At 36.3% G+C, this 16252-nt stretch overlaps 1 protein-coding gene across 5 annotated transcripts in view; it reads left to right on the top strand.

Annotated features, from left to right (window-relative positions):
- LOC138696796 (uncharacterized) overlaps window positions 1-16252 on the top strand; it is a 420480-nt gene that overhangs the window by 323949 nt on the left and 80279 nt on the right. Inside the window, exon 1 of one of the 5 annotated variants that reach the window (XM_069822207.1) lies at window positions 9374-9471. The exons of the other annotated variants lie outside the window; for them this stretch is intronic. The gene's annotated coding sequence lies outside the window, so the exon portion shown is untranslated. Of the gene's footprint in view, window positions 1-9373; window positions 9472-16252 lie in introns of those variants that run through there. 5 annotated transcript variants of the gene reach the window in all.

Below are 16252 nucleotides of genomic sequence, written 5' to 3'. Positions count from 1 at the left end.
GAATAAGGTTCTTAGGAAAATATTTGGGGCTAAAAGGGATGAAATTACAGGAGAATGGAAAAAGTTACATAATGCAGAACTGCACGCATTGTATTCTTCACCTGATATAATTAGGAACATTAAATCTAGACGTTCGAGGTGGGCATGTAGCACTTATGGGCGAATCCAGAAATGCATATAGAGTGTTAGTTGGGAGACCGGAGGGAAAAAGACCTTTGAGGAGACTGAGACGTAGATGGGAGGATAATATTAAAATGAATTTGAGGGAGATGGGATTATGATGGAAGACACTGGATTAATCTTGTTCAGAATAGGGACCGATGGCTGGCTTATGTGACGGCGGCAATAAACCTTCGAGTTCTCTAAAGACCGTAAGTAAACGAAGAGATGACTGAATGGGTAAGCGAATAAATGACTGAGTGGATAAGTGAATTAATGATTGGATAGATTAGTCAATAAATGACTGGATGGGTAAGTGAATACATAAATGACTGATTGGGTAAGTGAATAAATAATTGAGTGGCTAAGTAAATAAATGATTGGATATATTAGTCAATAAATGACTGTATGGGTAAGTGAATACATAAATGACTGATTGGGTAAGTGAATAAATAATTGAGTGGATAAGTGAATTAATGATTGGATGGATTAGTCAATAAATGACTGGATGGGTAAGTGAATACATAAATGACTGATTGGGTAAGTGAATAAATAATTAAGTGGCTAAGTAAATAAATGATTGGATAGATTAGTCAATGAATATCTAGTTGGGTAATTGAATAAGTGACTGATTGGATAAATGAATAAGTGATTGGGTAGATTAATCAATAAATGATTGGATGGGTAAATGAATAAATCACTGATTGGGTAAGTGAATAAATAAGTGGCTAAATGAATAGGTTGAATAGTCAATAAATGGGTATATGGGTAATTTAATAAAAAATAAAAGAATAAATGAGTCGATGAGGAATATGAATTAATAACTAAATGCATAAATGAACAAAGAAATAGAGGGTAAATAAATAATTGGAAAAATAAAGAAATGCATGGATAAAAATGATGGAATGGCTGAGTGAATAAGTGGCTATATGAATAAACAATTAGGTAGATAAATAGATAAATTAATAAGTGATTGTTTAGGTAAAGAATAAATACCTGATTGGATAAATGAATAAATAGGTAGCTTGGTAGATGAGAAAAATGAGTCCATGGGGAAAATAATAAATATGAGAGAAGAGAAGAGAAGAGAAGAGAAGAGAAGAGAAGAGAAGAGAAGAGAAGAGAAGAGAAGAGAAGAGAAGAGAAGAGAAGAGAAGAGAAGAGAAGAGAAGAGAAGAGAAGAGCTCTCTCAATATGAGTGGGATGGATGGATGGATGGATGGATGGATGGTGAGGTGGATGGGTGTATGGATTAAGTATGCATGCGAAGGACGGACGAAGTGTCTGGCTTGAATAATCCTCATAATCTGTTTTAAAGCAGAAGTTCCAATAGTTAAAAGCACGTACCGTAACACTTGTTTTTAATTACGTAGCATAATTACTTTAGCATGTAGTTATACCCCTCTGCACTGTTTATCTAGGTATAACTGGAAAACAGCGTCAGTAGCAAATCACAACAGTTTGTCTTGCAGTTCACTTTGAGGAGTCATTCCTGTTGAGAAATTGCTGCTCCAAGTCTGTTTGTTCCCTGTATTTCAGTAAACAATTCAAACTGTCGACATATGAAAATAACTTCGGAGCAGAGTTCAGAGTTGAGAAAACAGACATGTGGTGTTCACTTTCATGACAAATAACATGCCAGGCCTCTGCGCCCGCCGCGCCGGTGTAGGCCTAACAAGAAGAAATATTTAGGGAGAGAGCGTTGCGCGTATATCGAGTCAGTGTCGGCACTGCGACTCGCCCCCATTTCTCAAGTTAGGCAGCAACATTATTATTACCCTGAAGGAGGAGGGTGAACCTTACGGTTTCTACCCAAAAGTTTAAGGACACGCCTTCAAAAGTGATGTTTCACCCCTGCCCTTATACTTATATGAAACCCCCTGATGTTTACATAGGGACCTAATGTCTGTAACAGAATGAAGTTTTTTTTTTTTTTACTTCAAACGCAGTCTCTCCATATTTAAAACTGTGAATTATACAGGGTGCTTCAGAGGTGGTGTTATAAACTTTCAGGGATGATGGTGAAGGGCACATGTATTAATTTGAGATAAAAACTCTGGTCCGGAAATGACCGAGTCGAAAGTTACAAGCAAAAATACTTGTGTGGAAATGAAATAATGTTATTCTTCTGTACACCTTATTTATGTGTATTTATCTGCACATCTTACACATACTGTATTCATCTGACGTTATTTACGTTGTCTACTTACAGTATTCCATTCAGAGCGCTGTCTGAGGGATGGAGACAGGAAACTACACTAAAGCAATGCAGATAGTGTAACGGACATGGTCGGTCCTGATATGCACGTCTGTAGACAGCAGTGTATGTGTACAAGTTGCAGTGTCCAGTCGATTAGTCCTAGTGAAATGGAGGAGTACACGAGAGCGGAATAAGCAGACCTGATTTTCGAATACGGATGAGTCAATGGGAACAGTAGACAAGCTCACAAATTGTATCGGGCCGAGTATCCACGTAGGAGACATCCGGCACATACCATTTTTCCACGTCTGTTCCAAAGGTTAAGGGAAGGAGGGCACGTGGTGCCAAATTACAATTCCATTTCCACAAAACTATTTTTGCTTATAACTTTCGACTCAATCATTTCCGGACCATGGTTCCTTATCTCAAATTGATATATGTCCCTGAAAGTTTGTAACACCACCTCTGAAACACCATGTGTAACAATTTTTCTGCTATGAAAACTTGCTGAAAAACTACATTTTTTGTAGGAGAAGAATTAATTATTCCAGAATAAATGTAATTAGATCAATGAATTCTGGGACAGAGTTAGAAATATCTGAAAGGTTTCTTATGCAAATATTACTTTTTGTTTAAAAAATTGTGCTGACTTTCGGAATCTGAATCTGATTAGGTATCATCCTGCAGTCTGTCTGTATGCTAACTTGTGAAAGAAGAAAAATAAATTGATAATGATAAACGGAAATATGGGAATTAGGCAATATTTTTAGCCCTGGTTCAAGAATTTAAACAATGTTACCGAGAGTTTAATGCGGATTGGAGAAGAGAGCTATATGCATCAGGAATTAACTCCCAGTTGTGGCAATAGGATTGTGTACGTATTTTTCCGGTGATATTTGATTTCCACTTGACAGGGGCTGATAATCATCGGACTCACTGGCAGCTGAAGCGGCTCCATGGGGGACAGCTGTCCGAGCGGTGACATGACGCAGTCGACGATAAAATCATTACCTAAGCAGGGATGGGGCTGGGGAAGTGTTCGCTCTTTATTACCAATCCAGGCACTCACAGTGTGCGTAACTTGGCAGCGGGGAGCAGTCAGACGCCTGGCACGCTCATTTGAGAAAAGTGTGTTGTTATCGCGATCAGCATCCTTATGGATCTTGTGATTGTATTACGATTTCAATATTTATTTTGGACATTACGGTCAATTTACATCCCTCTGCTGTAAGAACTGCAGATATGCCCACTTCATTGCTGTAATGCTTTTCACGCAATTTAATTCTACAATATTTTGTCTGTGAGCATGTAATACAGCAATATTTCTCAAACTTTTTAAGTCAAAACAGTTCCGCGGACCACCTTACTCTTGTTCCCTTCGGAAGCAAATTTATCATTTATGTAGCATATTTTAATACCAGTATATTTACATTTTAATGTAGAAATAATTAATTAAAATTAATTTAATTCAATTAATTTTATATTAGTATTAATTAATTAACTTAATGTTGATAGAAGAAAATTTCTTTTTGTAAAAGCAGAAATAAAAAAAAATTAATGCAGAAACATGCCCGATTTTCAACAAATAAAGATGCAATTTTGCATGTTCTATTATTGGTGTACGACGTACAGTACGTGACCATTTGAATGTGCAGACTGGGTATCAGCAACACTATTAAAAAAGTCATAAATACATGAAAAGGTTCGGTACTTTGATCCTATTATGAATTCGGGTGTTCCCTATCTGGGTAACAGGGACAGCGCCAGATTTGCACGGAAAAGATGGAGAGAAACACCACGTTCATAGTGCTTTAAATCCCTCTTTTGTTGCTAAGAGTAGGGTGGGAAGGCAATAGACGGGTAGGTTAAATAAATTTCATAAAATGTCAGTACTGGGAGAAAAAGTGAAAGGCGATTGCCATGTGTCATTTACAAACTCTGAAATTTTCAGCTATAGTGTGATACGCAATTCGATTGAATTTTATTTTTTCTTCGGTTTTTTTGAAGGACCACAAGGGCAGACATCGAGGACCACAGGTGATCCGCGGACCATAGTTTGAGAAACGCTGTAATACAGTATTTAACTTACCGTAACAACGACTGAGTTTTAACATTATAATTAGGCAACGTTGCTCAAGTGCGAATGGCTCGAGCTCTATGAAATAAATTAATTCACTCAGCCAGTGTCTTATTAATACTTACTTACAAATGTTATCAAGGAATCATTACCGCCCTCACATAAGCCCGTCATTGGTCTCTATCCTGAGCAAGATTAATCCAGTATCTACCATCATATCCTTCGTCCCTCAAATCCATTTTAATATTAACCTCTCATCGATGTCTCGGCCTCCTCAAAGGTCCTTTTCCCTCCGGTCTCCCAACTAACACCCCAGATCAAATATAGATTGCTCATTCCTATGTTAAAATCGATTGCACTTTGAAGAGAACAACCGCCAGGATCGCCACCCGTCCGCCGTAAACGAGCACGAGATGGCAGTACAGTTGCTAATGCAATTCCAATGGGAGTTATGACGTGACTCCTTATGTAACAACTAGATGGCAGCATAGTAAGCCTGAAAAAAGTTATTACCGTCAAAGCCTAAAACGCAGAGCAATCTGGGTATATATGATCTAGGCTAACACTCTACATGCATTTCTGCATTCGCCCATACGTGCTACATGCCCTGCCCATCTCAAACGTCTGGATTTAATGTTTCTATAGTCGCAACGCTGTTATTCCCGGCGTGACTCCTCTTTGCTTACGTCTTAAGAAGTGAAGGCTCTATAAAGTCTAGGTAGGTAGTATCGTTCGCCATTTTTGTTCTTTCGTTGCCGAGCTACCATACGAGGAATCTAATGCCAGGTGAAGAATACAATACGTGCAATGGTAATTTAGTAACCGAACAAAGTAATATATAAGGTGTTAAGAAAAAAGTATCCAATATTTTAGGAGGTGCTAGTATGCATCAAAACAAGAAAAAAAGTATAATAAACATGAGTCCTACAACACATACTTTCTGAGATCTGAAAACTTGTTCATAGGAGGTGCTCAATGTGACGTCCATTCATGGCAATCCATTCCTCTGCCCTTCGTCATAAGGAATCACGCACTCTTTGAAACTGACCTGGTTGTTCTTGATAACCAAAAGTCTAGGGGCCGTATTCATAGACATTCTTAGCGCGGGTTTCCGGTGGATGATCAGCGAACTAACGCTTTTTGTATTCATAAACCAGTGTTAGCGATATGGTATGAATCCTGTACAAGTAACCAGTCGATAGCCGGGGCTAGTTTAGCACACTCGTAGCGCGTGCTAGCGAAATGTCTATGAATAGCACCCAATTTAGATTTGAGGAACGAGCAGGCCAAAGTGTGGGGCCTCCCCAATCAATCCAGCGGTCCTGAAATGTCAGCGTCAGGTGTTCAGGCTCATTGCGAAAAAAAATGTGCTGGTGTGCCATCATGCATGAACCACATCTGTAGTCTTTACTGACATGAGACATACTCCAGCAAGGTAGGCAATACATTAATTATAAAGTCCTGATAACGAGCCCCAGTTAGTCTATGTGGTAGCACGTATGGCCCTTAATCTATCGCCAAGAACGCCTACCCATATGTTGATTGAGAATCGGTGCTGATGCCTTGTTCCTTCAATTGCATGAGAATTTTCATCAGCCAACACATGCTGATTGCGAAAATTCACAACACCATCTCTGCTGAACCCCGCTCATATCCGCAACCAAACTTTTCTTTTGAGTATTCCTTGCGACGTATCAGTATTCCATGCCAGGGGTGTCAACTACGGTATGATTATCTGGTAGCCTGCTGTATTGTAGGGCAGAAAATGCATTGCCATAAATGGATGTCACATTGAGCACCTCCTATGAACAAGTGTTCAGATCTCAGAAAGTATATGTTGCAGGACCCATGTCTATTCGACTTTTTTCTTGTTTTAATGCATACTATCACCTCCTAAAATATTGGATACTTTTTAACACCCTGTATAATTCTACGTAATTTGTTACAAAAATAGTTGATTTGTTTTTCCAATTTCAGATGTTTGTCAATAATGACTCCTACATATTTAACCTCTGAAGATTCATTTATAATTGGACAACTGCAGCAAATTGCGGAACAACCAAAATTGTGTAGTTTAATGTTTAGGGGAGAAATAGGCAATTTATAAGATTTACTAGTTAATGAAAAAGGAATAACTGTAGTTTTAGCAGTGTTAAGAAAAATAATATTCAAATCAAACCATGCTTTTATTAATTTTAATCCATTATTTGCATTAAAATAAGTGTAGTGCCAAGTTTTTCCCCCCAACAGTAGGCCTAATACTGTATCATCGCATAGAAATACAATACAACTCTGTGGTTTTGTTTTAAAATTGTTTAAGATTTTTTTTTCAATGTTTTATTTGATTTTTCCTCTTTGAAACGGCATGTGAGATATGATTATACTAATTATCCATGTTAACTTTTAATTTCTTTCTGAGGATGGGGCGTAATATACACTACAGGTCAAAAGTTTTCAATCACCTATCACAACTACGAATTTGTGGTTAAAACAGGGATTTCGTTTTGAATATTTTGTCATATCATAATGATAGAGAGAGAAAATATTTATTTTGTTGGTCTATTTAGTTTTTCCGATGTGTTTGTATATTGAAATAAAGTATATAGTTGTTTTCATAACTGATCGAAAAATTTTGACCGGTAGTGTATATAAAAGTCTTATTTTAATGTTTATTTTCTTTAAGTTTAGTTTTTCCATACAAAGCGAACCTTTTCTCAGCTTCTATTTAATCTAAAAAGCTGAAATTTTCAGGAATATGTTACGCGGTAAAAGGGCGTAAGTCAGAAGTTAGTGGTTTTGAGTTATGACCTCCATGTGAATAAAAAAAATGTACTTCTTCATATGGTATAAAGGGCATATGTCTGTCCTCTTCCATAATGATGTAGAGCGTCAGACTTCCAGTCCATCTTAATGATATTGGTCCTCATTTGAAACTTTGCTCTTGCTCTACTGAAAACTTGCAATTTATGACTTATGCCCTTTTACCGTGCTGTATAGATTTATTTAGACATTTTACATGTAGGCGTACTGAAAAAATGTTTGTTTTTTTTATTTGAAAAACTTTGGAGATGTTACAGTGGGTAATGTTCTGATAATCGTTGAAAAAATATATATGAATGTGGAAAAAAAATATTTCTCATTAAAGAAATAAATTAAGGGGTTAGGTACAGCTTATAGCAGTCAAATTTTTGGAAATATTCAACATTTCTATCCTCCATTACTCTATCTTGTACAATAATTAAAACGGTATGTGTAAAACACTGTTCTTCTGCCATATGAAAACAATTTTTTACTAAAAAAAAAAATTATATATATATATATATATATATATATGTATATAATCTTGTTAACTTTTTCATGTTCTCTCTCTTTTATTTTATTGCTGAATCTCATATTTACAATATCATGGCCTTTCAACTGCATTCCTTAGTAAATAATATTTTCTTTTTAATTTGTGTTAGAAGAAAATACTGATATTTGATCTTTTTTAAACGAATTTATTTTTATCAGACAATCTATCAGAGGTAGAGGAGTGATCTTGCATCATATTGTAGATATGATATGTATAAATACACACACAAAATTTCATCACAGAATGTTGGATAGTTTTTTAATTATGTGGGAAACGCTTTATCACTACACAGTGAACTGAATTTTGAAAAAAAAAATGTAAATATTTTTTTTTAAACCGTAAAAATATTTTTTCACATAGCAGAAGGACAATGTTTTTCATTATTGTACAAGATAAGTAATGGAGAAAAAATGTTGAATATTTCCTAAATTTTACTGCTCTAAGCTGTACCTAACCCCTTAAGCAAAACTACTGTTTCAGCATAAAGTCAAGTTGTGTTTTCATTATCTGCAAAAAAAAAATATATCACCTGTCTAACTTTAACAATTAGAAAAATAAATAGTAATATGCGTTACAAGAGCGGTATGTTGAAGTTTTCATGTTCGAGGAAACGTTTGAAAAAGCGAAACGTAGTTGAGCTTTTTTAATTTCTGAGAATTGAAAGAAAACATACCGCTCGTGTATCGTACATTATTTATTGCGAAGATAGTTTATTACATACCTGAAAGAGGAATGTCTAATTAGTTGCAATGAAATCTCCATCTTGGTTTCTGTTCAATGACGGCAAATTTGCAAAACAAAAATATCTATCTTCAACATTGTTGCTTTAAAATGTTTTTTACTATACTCCAGCAGGCTGTGATATAGGCTACGTCTGTCTTTTTCCCCCCAGTCTATAAATGCGAACTTAAAACAAACGGTAAGGTTATGTAATGATTTATATTTCATTTTAATATTTTAACAATATTATTTATATATCATATTGCAGTAATAACATCGGCATCTGGAATCTTGTTGATTTTTTCACGGCTTCCTTAATGTTACTTGCATCACGAATGCAGTAACTTTAGTGGAGTTGTAGAGTTTACTTAAATTTTGCAAATATTTAAAAACAATAATTAACAGTGCAATTTAGGTGAAATTGCAGTGATAAGTTTCCAATTTATAATTATTACCATATTGAACGTCTCTAAAAATAATATGTTAAAAGCCTAAAGCAGTAAAATCAATATGTCACTTAAGCGATAAGAAGAGGGAAATTGTTATGTGTGTTACGTTGGGAATACTGAATGTGAAATTTTAGACTTACCGCGGATTGGTTCTGTGCGGAAAACAAGCAAATACGTACGATCTCGCACAAAAGTTTTTATGTAGGTAAGACATAATTTAACGATGTCAAGATAGGTAATTCCGTGTCCCCTTAAAATTTAATGCTCCTCTTTTTTTTTTTTTTTTTTTTTTCCAAAACATTAAAGCCCAATATCCGCGCCTGAACCGCACCTTGCCGACGCTCCGGCCTTGTCAAAGACAACGTGCGATATATTTATATTAAGATCCTGTATAGAGCTATTTTAGGAATGGGTGTCGCAGCCTCTAGCTCATTACTCTCAGCAGATATAATTGCACGGGTCTTCTGCCTCTGCTAGACGCGGTATCAGCTGGGCAGCTGTCTTCACCCACGAGGTACAGTCTCATCTGTTGCATGCGTGTGTGTAATTTGGAGATAAATATTTTATAGCATAGCACTATGTAATCTAATAGCTTGACAAAAAGATAGTATTAATACCACAACGCTAACCTTAGGTAATATAGCCTTCCCATAGCCAAAGAATTGATACTATAACCTACATTTAAGCGGCCGATTTTTCACGCTGTAAAGTTGTTATCTGTTTCCGAATGGGGGTCAAACTAGCAGTTGCAGAGAGATTCAATCGTTCAAACCCCACCAAGGGCGGAATATTTACAGGGGGATGATAAATTCGTATCTGTCATCATATCTTTTTGCAGGGAAGTAAAGTTCAGAGAGACGTGGCGTAGGTTTATGGCAGGTAAAAGAATAATTACTGCAGTTTAAAGTGTCCTTAAAATATTACTACTACTACTACTACTACTACTACTACTACTACTACTACTACTACGACCAACACCACCACTACTATAACTAAAATTAGGTACCGTATATTAAAATCTCGCTTACATAGTTTATGTATACCATGTAACTATTAGCATAACTGTTCCGAATAAATTGCAAAGACTTTAAGACATTGGTTTATTAACTGCTCTAACATTTGTATCGTATTTTCTATTATTATTATTACTATTATTATTATTATTATTATTATTATTATTATTATTATTATTATTAATTCAGTTGTAACTGTAAACATATATTTCTATAAAGTAAGGTCAATCTCGGAAATGAAATATGATACTTTTAAATTTTTTATCTTGTTACAGTTCTCAGTCTCCTGTCACATAGTTATCCCCTTATCTAAACTAATCTAATCTTGTAACAGTCCTCAGTCTCCTGTCATATAGTTATCCCCCTTATCTAAACCATTCTAATCTTGTAAAAGTCCTCAGTCTTCTGTCACATAGCTAATCCCTTATCTAAACCATTCTAATCTTGTAAAAGTCCTCAGTCTCCTGTCACATAGCTAATCCCTTATCTGAACCATTCTAATCTTGTAAAAGTCCTCAGTCTCCTGTCATATAGTTATCCCCCTTATCTAAACCATTCTAATCTTGTAAAAGTCCTCAGTCTTCTGTCACATAGCCAATCCCTTATCTAAACTATTCTAATCTTGTAAAAGTCCTCAGTCTCCTGTCACACAGCTAATCCCTTATCTAAACCATTCTAATCTTGTAAAAGTCCTCAGTCTCCTGTCATATAGTTATCCCCCTTATCTAAACCATTCTAATCTTGTAGAAGTCCTCAGTATTCTGTCACATAGCCAATCCCTTATCTAAACTATTCTAATCTTGTAAAAGTCCTCAGTCTTCTATCACATAGCTAATCCCTTATCTAAACCATTCTAATTTTGTAAAAGTCCTCAGTCTCCTGTCACATAGCTACCCCCTATCTAAACTAATCTAATCTTGTGACAGTCCTCAGTCTCCTGTCATATAGTTATCCCTCGTATCTAAACTATTCTAATCTTGTAAAAGTCCTCAGTCTTCTGTCACATAGCTAATCCCTTATCTAAACCATTCTAATCTTGTAAAAGTCCTCAGTCTCCTGTCACATAGCTACCCCTTATCTAAACTAATCTAATCTTGTGACAGTCCTCAGTCACCTGTCATATAGTTATCCCTCTTATCTAAACTATTCTAATCTTGTAAAAGTCCTCAGTCTCCTGTCACATAGCTACCCCTTATCTAAACTAATCTAATCTTGTGACAGTCCTCAGTCACCTGTCATATAGTTATCCCTCTTATCTAAACTATTCTAATCTTGTAAAAGTCCTCAGTCTTCTGTCACATAGCCAATCCCTTATCTAAACTATTCTAATCTTGTAAAAGTCCTCAGTCTTCTGTCACATAGCTAATCCCTTATCTAAACCATTCTAATCTTGTAAAAGTCCTCAGTCTTCTGTCACATAGCCAATCCCTTATCTAAACTATTCTAATCTTGTAAAAGTCCTCAGTCTTCTGTCACATAGCTAATCCCTTATCTAAACCATTCTAATCTTGTAAAAGTCCTCAGTCTCCTGTCACATAGCTACCCCTTATCTAAACTAATCTAATCTTGTGACAGTCCTCAGTAACCTGTCATATAGTTATCCCTCTTATCTAAACTATTCTAATCTTGTAAAAGTCCTCAGTCTTCTGTCACATAGCTAATCCCTTATCTAAACCATTCTAATCTTGTAAAAGTCCTCAGTCTCCTGTCACATAGCTGCCCCTTATCTAAACTATTCTAATCTTGTGACAGTCCTCAGTCTCCTGTCATATAGTTATCTCTCTTATCTAAATCATTCTAATCTTGTAAAAGTCTTCAGTCTTCTGTCACATAGCTAATCCCTTATCTAAACTATTCTAATCTTGTAAAAGTCCTCAGTCTCCTGTCATATAGCTACCCCTTATCTAAACTATTCTAATCTTGTAAAAGTCCTCAGTCTTCTGTCACATAGCTAATCCCTTATCTAAACCATTCTAATCTTGTGACAGTCCTCAGTCTCCTGTCATATAGTTATCCCTCTTATCTAAACTATTCTAATCTTGTAAAAGTCCTCAGTCTTCTGTCACATAGCTAATCCCTTATCTAAACTATTCTAATCTTGTAACAGTCATCAGTCTCTTGTCACATAGCTATCCCCATTGTCTAAACTATTCTAACCTTGGCGTAGTCCTCATTTATCCATGCCTTCATCTAACCTATTCACAGTCCTGTTATGTATCGGCGCATGTGCAACATCCTGCAGAATTGAATCAGTTGTTCTTTGATCGTTATATAGGAGTTGAAGTATGCTGCATAGTTTGGTACAAGTAGTCTGATTTCATTCAACTTTGTAGCGCAAACCTCTAGTGGTTTCACGTAAAATATCACAGAGTGAACTAATGTAATGAAAATCCTGCCAGGTTAGAAGTGTGTTTGTATAATAGACAGGTCTCTTTCTCTAATTTAAGATAGTTTTATGAGCTCTTTGAGAGGTGTAGTCTTTCTTTTACACAACAAATAGTCTACAAAAATGACATCGAACCATAACCCCGAAGTAACCAAAAACCAGTAACAATTTTGTGTAGAGTTTCTGTATGCGTGTATTGTATTTCCAGCAAAAAGAAAGTTCACATTTTGCAGGAATAGATCTAATAATTTCAACTTTACATTTATAACATAAGTATGTTGCCTATGACATTTTTTATGTACTTCTTTACAATTGCGTTACCATGTTAAGGTACAAATGTATTTACATACTTGATTTCTAGATGAGTCATTATATACCGTAAACAAGATAAAAATTGAGTGTCAATACCAATTTCGCACCGAAATATGGGTGGAAAGTTGATGTGAATGTGGGGCCCGGAGTAGATGTGCGGGTAGGAGGAATCGCTCTGTCGAGGTGAAAACAATAGGCGGGATAGAGGGGCAGCACATACAATCATGTCATTTCCGTGCATTTCCTTCCTAATCCTAGAGAAAAAGCGAGTTTTCGTAAGATACAATCAGTGACATGTAGATTAGGATGGTTTTGTTTAAGCTTTTGGTATGTCTTGCATATATTTATAATAGTCTAAGAATGTGCTCTTTCTTTCAAGACATACCAAAAGCCTAAACTAACCTAATCTAACCTGTCACTAATTCTATCTTACGAAAACTCACTTTTTCTCTATGATTAGTAAGGAAACACACAGAAGTGAGATTATGTGCTGCCCCTCTATCCCGTCTGCCGGCACGCAATTTTTATTTTGTTTACAGTGCAAGATTCGACTTGAAGCCAAGTAGGCCTAATAATAATAATAATAATAATAATAATAATAATAATAATAATAATAATTCGTGGCGCTACAGCCCATGAAGGGCCTAGACCGACCAGCAGGTTGCTGGCCTCACGCCCACATGCCGAAGCAAAGGTGAACGATCATCCAACCAGTATGAAGGTATCGTGTGGTTAGCACGATGATCCCGTCCAGCCGTTATAGCTAGCTTTCGCAACCGGATTTCGCTACCTATCGTAGCTCCCCAAGTAGAAGCCAAGTATGTTAATAACGTGGTAACGAAATTGTAAAGAATTAGTTTTTATTTATTTTTTTTTTTACATTGAACAGGAGATTGAATAATATTTCGATACTAAGAGCGAAAATGAATTGTAGGATAGGTACTTTAATGTTCATAACTAGTCGCTCACCATATCAGCAGATGGAAGATGTCATTTTATTCCTCTTCTACGTGCACAAAACTTCACTTCACTTCACTCTAATAAACAAATGAAAACAAACCGGCCATAGCAGTACATGTAACTGAACCAAATTCTGCGATTGATAGTATCACTGCTGCCAACTCTACATCAGATGTAAAGTAGTTAAATTCACTAGATTTAGGTCATAAAAACTCGGAGTCAGAATTTAACTCCAAAGTAAATATGCCCTTAATGTTCATAATAATAAACAGGTTTCATTAGCCTCGTAGAAAGAGAGCTTAATGTAATATGCAGAGGTTTTATGTTGCGGCAGTTCTGGAAACATTAAGACAGTATTTACGACATCTCATTTGGTTATTCTTCTTCTTACATATAAGAGTTGTTAGTGATGACGCGGTTGTAGGGAGTTTCGACTCATAAACCACTCTGGAGAAGTCGCATCGATTGCATTCTCCTTCATTTACATCCTGCTTTTGATTGGTAATAATTGTGATTATTATTTAAATTTAATTGTCAATTAAAGCCTACATTACCGGTATCTAGTAGGCATAATTCCTTCAATTTTCCGCTTAATTATCGGAACGGGTTCGTTCGGCACGTTCGGATTTTTATTATTTGCATTATTTTAAATGGAGCATTGCCCTCTTAGCGGTATCGCCTCTGTTTGCATAACCGGATTCCGTCCAGAATTCTGGCCAGAGAAATTTAGACGGATTTCCGTACGAGCAGAAATAGAAATGATAAAAGTTATGGCGATATATCGAAAGCAAGGCCTCCAATCGCAGTAAGGAATAAATGAAATCAATGACGCGAAGCTTATTCTGTTATTTCTCCTTCCAAAGCTTACTTACTTACTTACTTACTTAGGGTACGTACACGTTGGAGCGACGATAAACGATAAAGGAAGCAGCGATGCTATATCAGGGAGAATTGAAGCATGCATTGTCATTGAGGTGTGCATATTGGAGTAACGATAAAAGCGAAGATACACGATAAAAGCGACGAAAAAGAAAAGTACCATTTTCTTCGCTCTTGTCGTTTATATGATCTCTGATTAAGATAATATTAATCTGTATAATTACCGGTGGTTGTCAATATATCCGAATATTAGGCCTAATCGATTTATTATTATTTCGGCATATTAAATTAATGAATGTAGATATTGGCAAATTGATCAGTTGTGTATTTATTGGTCATATGTTATGTGATCACAAGAACCAATTGCAACACAACGAATTTATACTATCTTTGGGATGAGAAACTGGTTTAATTTTGTACGTATTTAACTTATATTAACCTTGAACTTAGCAGCTGATATTTCCTATATATATTCTTTCATTAAGCGAATGCATAGAATATCTTCTACTGATAAATCAAAATGTTCGCTTCCCGCGTTCTCGTTGCTCCGATATGAACACTTGATTCTTTGATAATACCAAAGCGTCGCTAGATCGTTTCTTTTATCGTTTATCGTTGCTCCAACGTGTACGTACCCTAACTCGACCAAGGCGAGTGAAGCCGCGGGAGTAATGTGAACTATCGCGATGCGATATTACGAACGCAGGAGCAGTAGCGCTACGGCTCCGGGCTGCAGGACTCCACTGGCCTCAGTCGAGTAATACTTACTTGCTTACGGCTTTTAAGGAACCCGGAGGTTCATTGCCGCCCTCACATAGGCCTAAGCCCGCCATCAGTCCCTATCCTGTGCAAGATTAATCCATTTTCTATCAACACATTCCACCTCCCTCAAATTCATTTTTATAATATTCTCCCATCTACGTCTCGGTTTTCCCATAAGTCTTTTCCCCTCCGGCCTCAATGCAATTAAAAATACATCCTTCTCAGACCAACTCATTTTATTCTCAGGTTTAGTCCATAGCACTATTGGTAAATAACAACATTATTAGGTTATCAATTCGTAAATGCAGACAAGTGAGCCAGTGGCGTAGCCAGACTAATTATTTTGGGTTGGCCAGATTTGCAGGGTTTAGAAAGTACCTGACCCATCTCCTGACAATGCCGCTGCGTCAACTCTCTTGAAACTCATTCTCGGAAGTCTTATTTAATAACTTGCAAAATTATGATAAACAATCATGCAAGGCATAATATACAAACACTTCATAAGGTGATCTGGAGCTGTCGAGATTTCCTAGCAGCGAATCTGTTGATCTCTGATGATGGGTCCTTCAACAAATCCCAACTTTTCTCTCTCTCAATGGATAGAATAATTGCTAGACTACAAACCCTTGTGCTTGACATGATTGTCGAATTTTTCTTCGTTTCAGAGCTTTGAAAATTTTATATCATTGCCTTAATGAAGGACGAACATTTACTAATATCCATTTTTGGGGCTGAAGTGCTTCCAATAATGAATTTGCAAGAGCAAGAATATCGTCTAAACATACCAAATAAAATAAGGTGTCAAATTTTTCTAGCTGATGTAACAATTCAGTAGCCTCCACGGCTTCCTTCTTTTTATCGCTGCAAGGCAATTTTTAGGGCCCTGTCCAACACAGTTAAATTGGCTCTTGAAGAAATGAACGCATTTTTTACTTCTTACCTTAATGCTATCGACTGTAACTATTGCTCTGGATCCATGGTTT

Source organism: Periplaneta americana, chromosome 3 (assembly GCF_040183065.1).
Source record: "Periplaneta americana isolate PAMFEO1 chromosome 3, P.americana_PAMFEO1_priV1, whole genome shotgun sequence".
Taxonomy (NCBI): domain Eukaryota; kingdom Metazoa; phylum Arthropoda; class Insecta; order Blattodea; family Blattidae; genus Periplaneta; species Periplaneta americana.
Note: the sequence above shows the minus strand (reverse complement) of the source record. Positions and strands in the feature narration are given on the sequence as shown.